Genomic DNA, 9567 nt, shown 5'->3' on the forward strand with positions numbered 1-9567 from the left:
TCAGCATTTACTCATTGCAGATGTATGAAATTTTAGCACACTGTTTGTCTAGGCATGCCATATGGTGGGATTTATTTTTGTTTGAATCCGATGTCAATCTAAAGTCAACTTCCTGTTTATCCCTGTTTCTGTCCGTAACTGAACTTGTGTACATTCACACCAGAGTGTATATTCACATCAAAGCGGGGATATTACTAGTGAGCATTGGCTCACAGACTTCTTGTTGGAGTAAATAAGTTTAACTGGGTGTAACGTTTTGGCCATTTCAGTGATCTTACATTGGAAAATACATACAAGGTTATCAAAAAGTTCGTGGACTGATGCGATAAAATTAATAGTATGTAGTCGTTGATTACAGGATTTTTAGCGAACATAAAACACCAAAAGTTTAAGAAGTGTCAAAATTTCAGCTTTATATGTTGATAATTTGCCAAATTATCATTAAATAAAAAGGGCAATATACGATCACCAGGCGCTGTCGCCGTTTAGGTTCATGATGTCTGACAACGTCATTATTCTCAATGCCCGTTCTCTCTGCCGCAATTTACTTATCTTGATGAGATTCTCTGGAGTAACGACCTAAACCCGTCTTGTCTGTATGACTTTACAATGTCATGAACACCTGATTTCAATGCATTAATATTGTAAAAATTAAATCTATACAAAGGACAGGATCCTCGCTTGGTTTTGCCAGCACAATTTTCTTTTGGAGTTCAATGTCAACCAATGATCAACGTCACTTTTCGACGTGACTGATTTCGACACCTGACAACAAATAGACATAACCCTGTGTCTCTTTTCTTGCTGGATTGTTTTTATGTATTTAAAAACAAGTACTCTGGGTGTATTTTTCTTCTCTGTAGCCTGTTTAAACATTTTCTAGGTCTATGCCAGGATTTTCAGGGGCTGAAACTTTAAAGAATGTTGTAAAATGACACCCTACACCATTTTGACGTCATTTGTGACCCCATTATTGTTTGGACATTGGATTTTCGGATGACAAATGCTCATATAAGGAAAGTTTTTCTCAGTTACACTCAGGTAGAAGATACATCATATTTGAGGTTGCGCCGCCTGGACATACCATTGCCTACAGAAACATTTACGATTCATTAAAAAGAAACAACTTATGATTTGTAGTTTATTTTACAGATAGAAAAGAAGATACTTATTTATTTAATGTTTAAAAATCCATTGAGGTATCTCAAGTGGTTTTAAATTTATGACGCTAGTCCACGAACTTTCTGATAACCCCTCGTATCTACATTAAAATTTATGGGGGATTTACGCCATTTAATACAAATTTAAGACAAACACGGTGATATAATTAATCACAGTATATCTAAAATAAATTATTACATATCCGTACAAAAACAAGTTTATCTTAAACGACCGTTAACGAGATATATGTTATTTTAGCATATTATCGTATTATACATATCTCATTTTATCTTTAAACAGTAAATTTGAAAACATTTTAGGACACCAGAGACAAAGGTTCAAATGAGCTTTTCTAATTAAAATCATTTCGTTGTATGTTCTCTTGTCGATGTCTTCGTATTTTTTTTTATATTTTGGTTTTATTTTGTAGAATCACTGACTATATTTCAACTGATAATGCCACAAAACATCTTGTAATGTGAAAACGATTTATTAGTGTGAAGTAACAAAGTGTCAAAGATTTAAAAAAGATCTCATATGTATACACAAATGTATTTCAATAAACAGAACAAAATATTAAAAAAAAGATAAAATGTTCGTGAAAACTTTTTTTCTGTTTACGATTATTAATTTCACTTGATCTATGGAATACTTATATCGTTATCAGCTTGGGCACTAACAACTAACAGTACTGGTAAAATAGAATTTAAACTATAAATACTCTAAATATATATCTTGTGCGTCACTAGATTCTTTTGGATTTTCGTAGAAATTGATCACAAATATGTCTGAGAGATGAAATATCATCAGCGCTGAAATATTCTATTTCTCTGCTTTTAAACGTAACAATGATTTGAACATGTTTACAGGGCCACCTGACGATGAAAATCCCAGTTATCTCCCTGTAATTACTGAGCAATGACACCAAGGAAATACATGTTATATATGAGTGGAAATTTCATACAAGATTTTTTTTTATAAACATATGATAATAGAACCTTCGTATTTTTATGTGCTGTATATTAATATAAAAACAATTACTTTTCTTTAAATAATTACTTGCTAGATATTTGTTACAGAAAATCTGAGCAGAAAAAACACCGCAACACTCTCTCAAAGTTCTACATACACCGACCACCCGGCGTCACGTGCAAATGACGGTGAAACTAGGACCACCGAAAATTATTGTGCCCATACTGATCCTACGAGCACTAACAAAACGGCTTGGTTTCAAGTGGATCTTGGAAAACCATACAGCATAAAAAGTGTGAAAATCTATTACAGAAGAGAAGGTACATGTAAATACGTATTATACGTAAACAAAATTATTTATCATCTCTTTCATCGTAGTATTTTTGATACATAATTTATTAGATGAGGCAAGAAATCACTTAGAGAGATCATCCGTACACCAAAAGTCCTGCAATCAACCATTTAAAGAAAATGATTAAATATTTTTCCTCCTTTTTTGGAAAAATAAACCTTACTAGGAGTACATAATTATTATATATACTTGAATAATCACTCAAGTAACCAAATGCTACCATCTTTTGTCTGCCGTTAAATAAAAGAATTATTTAAACAATAAAACGCTTTCTTTGGTTATTAGTACGGGAATTGATTGTATGTTGTTTAACGTCCCATTCGAGAATTTTTCACTCATATGGAGATGTCACCATATACCGGTGAAGGGCTTCAATTTTTGACTTTTACTCGGCACTCAGGGCCATTGAGCAGCGAGGGATCTTTATCGTGCCAACGCCTGCCGTGACACGGGGTCTTGGTTTTTAAGGTCTCATCCGAAGGACCCACAACTTTCACTTCAAAGTTCCGAGTACAGTTGCTACCTTTTTTTTTATCGACTTAGGTCAGTCCCCGCCGAGATTCGAACTCACAACCTCCCGATCACGGAGCGAGCTAGTACGGGAATTAATGTCGCAGCTGTTGCAGAAAAAAAGCGTAGGGGTTATGTGAATTGCAATTGTTGCGACGTTTTATTGTTTATATCTTTTTAAAAAACATTCAAAGTAAATTAAATATGTTAAATATTGTGTTATAGATATGTATGACATTGTATGCATAATTGATGGAAAAGCCATTGCATAAGAAATATATACAGATGGCTTGATTAGTGCTGTTTACTGGCGGATTATAGCAATGGTTTTTATAAGAAATAAAAGAAACAATATTCAGTGGATTAAGTATTCAAAAATTTAAATGTTTATCCTAAAAAAATTCTTTCAAAGTTTTTGATAATCAGGTAGACTTGTTGATATTAGTTTTTTAAAAAAAAAATGAGACAAAAATACCTTTAATCTATATTTACTTAAAATTCCAAGTGAGGCCAATGCTATATAAGGATTTTGCCAAATTTTCATGTGTATACTGTGTTTTATAATAAAACACTTTTGTTTTATTCCATATGGTGATTGTACATTGTAATATACATTAAGTTATAATCGAGGAGTCTCAAACTAACATAAGATATCTACTATCTTGATTTAAAATGGCTCCAAGACTTGCTCTTTCATTCATACAAAATACATAGAGCATGCGATATTCTGCCACACTGTCTTGATAAAGAAACAGTATTTGCGATGATATTAATATCACATCTTAAATGACAGACATTCATGCACTGTAATTTATTACATTTTACAATAAATACTTAATATCTTTGTGTCAAAAATTCTTTTTAACGCCTTCACTCACTTAAAAATTGAAGAGTGATTTGGATTACAGGAAAAAATGGCGATCGTATATAGGCAAGAATTTATATCTTCTTAGGAAAATAAAATGACAACATCAGTAATGAAAAGTCTAATTAAAGTCTTTAATTTCCAGTGATCTACCCTCTATATGTTTTGCTGGGTTCTGATTCAGCAATAGTAGTTGTAAACGTGCATCAGAAAGCAATTTAGTTTGGGTGGTGTTTTTATTAGCTCACCTGAGCCGAAGTGAGCTTTTCTGTTCACATCTTGTCCGGCGTCCGTCTATCTGTGTGTCCGACTGTCTGTCTGTCTGTAAACTTTTCACATTTTCGACTTCTTCTCGAGAACCACTGGGCCAATTTCAACCATACTTGCAACAAAGTGTCCTTAAAGGCCGGATCTGACCTAGATAAATATCTACACGGACAGCAATTAAGCGTATTAGGGAGCAGGTCAACACCTCCCCACTGATAAAACTGCAGAGTAATACTATTAATAGACAAAAGCATGCACTAGCACGTACTAAAACTGAGACAACAAAGACTGTGCAAATACATAAATGTTTTAATCATTTTTATGTTTAAAAAGACATGTTTTATGTATACGTAACGCCTCCAAATGTTATTCCTGAACTGAATTTTTTGTTTTTTATAATTCTTTTTTTTCCAAGTTGCTTTCCTGGGGTTTTGGGGCTACGTGTATAGGTAATGGAAGTAATGTCTCTACCCACATTTTCATTCCAGTGACATGTTCCCAGGAATGCTCGCACTTTATCCTGTTCACTGCCAAAAGCGATTCTTTTATCCTCATATATATTTAAAGTGTTATTAAAACTCTCAACAAAATAAGTATCACGTCCTAATCGAAATCATCCTGATTTTTATAAATCACCCAATTAATTATCACACCCTTTAATAGTTTTTCTGCGACAGGGTTTTGAATTACCACTCCGGAAAATTCGTAGTTTGGATCCACTTTACATCTTGAGGAAGGATGGCATCTTCCATGACTGTTTTTATAGTGGTTTACGATATTTTCCATCATCTCTCTGAGCGTACTTGAGTCCCCACCGCAGTGTTTGATGGGCCAATAGAAATGTGTAGACACGGCCTCCGGTTTATCGTACAGCTCGTCGGACCACGATTTATACCTTCCCTGTACCGTTGTCCACTTGAAATTGCAGACATGGCCTTCTTAATATTTTTTATGCCATGCCAATTGTCATTTCGGTTGCAGGTAAATCCATTTTCACATTCCCTGACTAGTTTGTTAATTGACATATTTCTGTCATGTGAGTGGACATTGACAGAAACTTGTTTGTTTTCAAGATCCTCGTAAATTTTTTCAGTTTCAATTTTTTCATGTATCTGGGTAACTGGATCGTCAGTGGTTGCAATGTGCACACAGTTGAGAACTTTGTGCGTTTTTTTTTCAGCTATTGCCACCACACTGGTGTCCTGGAAATTTTTCCGCCACCCATGCCGTGCGTCAATTATTCCATCTAGATTGTCATATAGTCCAACTTTCTCTAGTAAAGCAGTGTTATTAGAATCTTCGTACTCTTGTTGGACAAATGTATTGTACATTGTACATTTAAAAAAAACGAATTCCGTTTTTCTACGGAATGAACACCTAATCCTGCTTCTCTGCAAAATCTAGAATAACAGTATGGTAGCATACCACTACACAAGAAAGCGTGATTAATTTTTATGCCCCGGGATCGAAAGATCGCGGGGGTATATTGTTTTGTCCTGTTTGACTGTTTATCTGTTTGTCTGTCTGTCTGTTGTCAACTTTAACCTTGCCCATAACTTTTGATTAGATGGAGCTATGACTTTCATATTTCACGTGTGTATTCTTTTTGAAAAGACCTTTCTTTGGGTACCATCATATTTGACCTTTTGACCTTGACTTTGGAGTTTGACCCTCTTTTGCAAAATTTTATGAGACTTTAACTTTGGCCATAACTTCTGAACAGTTGGTGCTTGGGGTTCCAAATTCACATGTGTATTCTTTGTGACAAGCACTTCATTTGGATACAAACAACTTTGACCTTTTGACCTTGACATTGGAGTTTGACCTTCTTTTAAAAAACTTTAACCTTGGCCATAACTTTTGAACAGTTGGTGCTTGTGGTGTCAAACTTCACAATGCCCCGGGATCAAAAGATCCCGGGGTATATTGTTTTTGTCCTGTCTGTCTGTTTGTCTGTTTATGTTTGTCTGTCTGTCTGTTGCCAACTTTAACCTTACCCATAACGTTTGATTGGTTGGAGCTATGACTTTCATATGTCACATGTGTATTCTTTGTGAAAAGACCTTTCTTTGTGTACCATCATATTTGACCTTTTGACCTTGACTTTGGAGTTTGATCCACTTTTGCAAAATTTTATGAGACTTTAACCTTGGCCATAACTTCTGAACAGTTGGTGCTTGGGGTTTCAAATTCACATGTGTATTCTATGTGACAAGCACTTCCTTTGGATACAAACAACTTTGACCTTTTGACCTTGACATTGACCTACTTTTGAAAAACTTTAACCTTGCCATAACTTTTGAACTGTTGGTGCTTGTGGTGTCAAACTTCACATATGTATTTTTTATGACAAGGCCTTCCTTTGGATACCAACCACTTTGACCTTTTGACCTTGACCTAGGAGTTTGACCTACTTTTGAAAAACTTTCACATTGGCCATAACTTTTGAATGGTTGGTGCTAGGGCTTTCATACTTCACATATGCAATCCTTGTGACAAGACCACCTTTGGATACCAACCATTTTGACCCTTTGACCTTGATATAGAAGTTTGACCTACTTTCAAAAAAATTTAACCTTCGCCATAACTTTTGAATGGTTGGTGCTAGGGCTTTCATACTTCACATATGTAATTTTTGTGACAAGACCTTCCTTTTGATACGAACAACTTTGACCTTAATCTTGACGTTTTACTTACTTTTAAAAAACTTTAACCTTCGCCATAACTTTTGAACAGTTGCAGCTAAGGCTTTCAAATTTCACAGGTATATTCCTCGAGACAAGTCCTTTCTTTGGGTACCAACATTTTTTTATCTTTGGGTCTGGATTTTGACTTGCAATTGAGATACTTTAACCTTCGCCATAAGCTGCCATACGGGGGCATCAGTGTTTCACAAACACATCTTGTTTCATTGATGAGATATTTCCCCTTTGGAAGGTAGGGTGAAGATGTCCAAATATACCTGTGATTAGGCCGATCAGTTCTTGAACAACAAAGTTTCAAAGAGGTGACATGTCCCCGTTTTGTTGCTTTTTTTACCTCCAATTTTCCTCCACAATGTTTTCCATGTACACCAGCAACATCCATGTGATTTTTCACGGAAGGCAACGATGTCACAAAGAAGTCCTGGTTAACCTGACTTCTCTTAACATTGATATACGTTCCAGGTGTTTTTTGGATGATCATCTTCAGCCACTGACTTCTTCCAGGCAGATAGCAAATTTTCCATGATGTCGGCATTGTTAACAGGTCTACCTAGTTGTTTGACTAATATTTCCCTGACTTCCTGAAGATTTTGCATGACGTAATTTTTTTGTCTTCGTTAGCTGGTATTTCTAGCTTAAAAGTTGGAGGACGCTTTCGTTAGTTTTTAGCAATGATATAATTTTTTAGTAATAATAAAGCTTAGTTAATGACAATTATTCTTTGAATTAACTCCTGGTTGTATCTTATAATATATATATATATATATATATATATATATATATATATATATATATATATATATATATATATATATATATATATATATATATATATATATATACTGTCTATACAACAGGGATCATATTCCAGTGGACTGTACCATTTTTAATAAGTTGTAATTTAAACAAGAGGCCCATGGGCCACAACGCTCACCTGATTAACTTTGGCCTCGCTGTTTTTCACTTGATTCCCCCCCCCCTTTGTAGTACTTATTGTGGCCCCGCCTTACCCCCGGGGGTCATGATTTGAACAATTTAGAAGCTAAACTACACCAGAATGCTTCCACATAAGTTTCAGCCTTTCTGACCCAGTGGTTCTTGAGAAGAAGATTTTTGAAAATTTTTACTACATATTTCAATGTAAAACTTGGATTCCCTATTGTGGCCCCGCCCTACCCAGGGGGTCAGTGTACTGACTATGATCAATTTCACAGAGAAGTTAACTCCCTTGTAAATGCACATCCTTTATTGTTTACTTCCAGTGACAGCAATATGATGTGATGTGATGTGATGTGTTTTACTGTAAATACCTGTACATAGAAAACATGTATATAAGTATTTGATATTACACATAAACCACACACTCCGCGATTGACAAATTAACATTACTCTGATTATTAAATAAATACTCTATGTTCTTTGTAAACAACATTTTTACAATAAATATTGCACATGTACCCTAGTAAATTAACACATATGAAATTCATATTACTACCAAACCACACAGTTTCAAATGAATTACCGTTACTAGAAAATGCTCAAACAAAATATATGATTATTGTAGAGTGCACATGCACCAAATAATTTCACGCAAAAATCACAGCAAATCTTTAACTTTCAATATCAACTTAAAAATATCAACCTATTATGACATAAATTTTCTACACATAGTCATCAAACCATAAATCTTTCATGCGAACTTTTTAACATGTCACTACAAATTACACCATAACAGGTGAACATTGAACATCTTTGTAAACATATAAGTGATAACAATTATGCACGTAAAAATTTCTTATGAAACGATATACAAATAGATTTTATGTTTAACTTACCAACTTAGAAGTTTTCTTTCATGGGAAAAGTGAAGACAAACATGATAATCAGCACAGTGACTAGTAAACACTGGTAAACAATTTCTAAAGTTGTAAAAAGCTCGTGCACCCGCGAAAATTGTAATATTGAAACCAAATCCGGAAAAAAATCTAACATTCAAACCAATTCCGGAAAAATCTAACATTCAAGCTAAATCCGGAAAAAATGTTTTGTGTAATGTTAAATTTGCTGTAACAGTCATGATTTGAACAAATTAGAATCTACACTACCCCAGGATGCTTCCACTTAAGTTTCAGCTTTTCTGGTCCAGTGGTTCTTGAGAAGAAGATTTTTTAATGACCCCGACCATTTTTTTGTATTTTCTTGATTATCTCCCCTTTGAAGAAAAATTGGCCCTTCATTTTAACAATTTAAACTCCCCTTCACCCAAGGATGCTTTGTTCCAAGTTTGGTTAAAATTGACCCAGTGGTTCTTGAGAAGAAGTTGAAAACGTGAAAAGTTTACAGACAGACGGACAGACGGACAACGGGTGATCAGAAAAGCTCACTTGAGCTTTCAGCTCAGGTGAACTAAAAATGACAATCAACAAGTAACTTTTTGTGAATAATATTGTTATAAATTTAATAGCACTTCTAACTTTTATTTAATAAAATGATTTTAATAATTTTATGGGGAAAATTATAATCATATTATGACAGAAATTGACACATGGTTGCCCCCACTACCCTGTTTAGGTTTCAGATGGAATTGACCAACTTCCACAGGCACATGGAGGGACCTCCAGCCAAATGTCAATAAATCAGCCTAGCTGTGATACAGGGCAAGATAAGAGGGCTCAGAGGGGAACATCCATAATATATGTGCATCAAAAAAATACAAACAGTATCCAAGATATATA

Source organism: Saccostrea echinata, unplaced genomic scaffold (assembly GCF_033153115.1).
Source record: "Saccostrea echinata isolate AGI-Se365-2 ecotype Australia unplaced genomic scaffold, CSIRO_AGI_Sech_v1 ptg000018l, whole genome shotgun sequence".
NCBI classification, from domain to species: domain Eukaryota; kingdom Metazoa; phylum Mollusca; class Bivalvia; order Ostreida; family Ostreidae; genus Saccostrea; species Saccostrea echinata.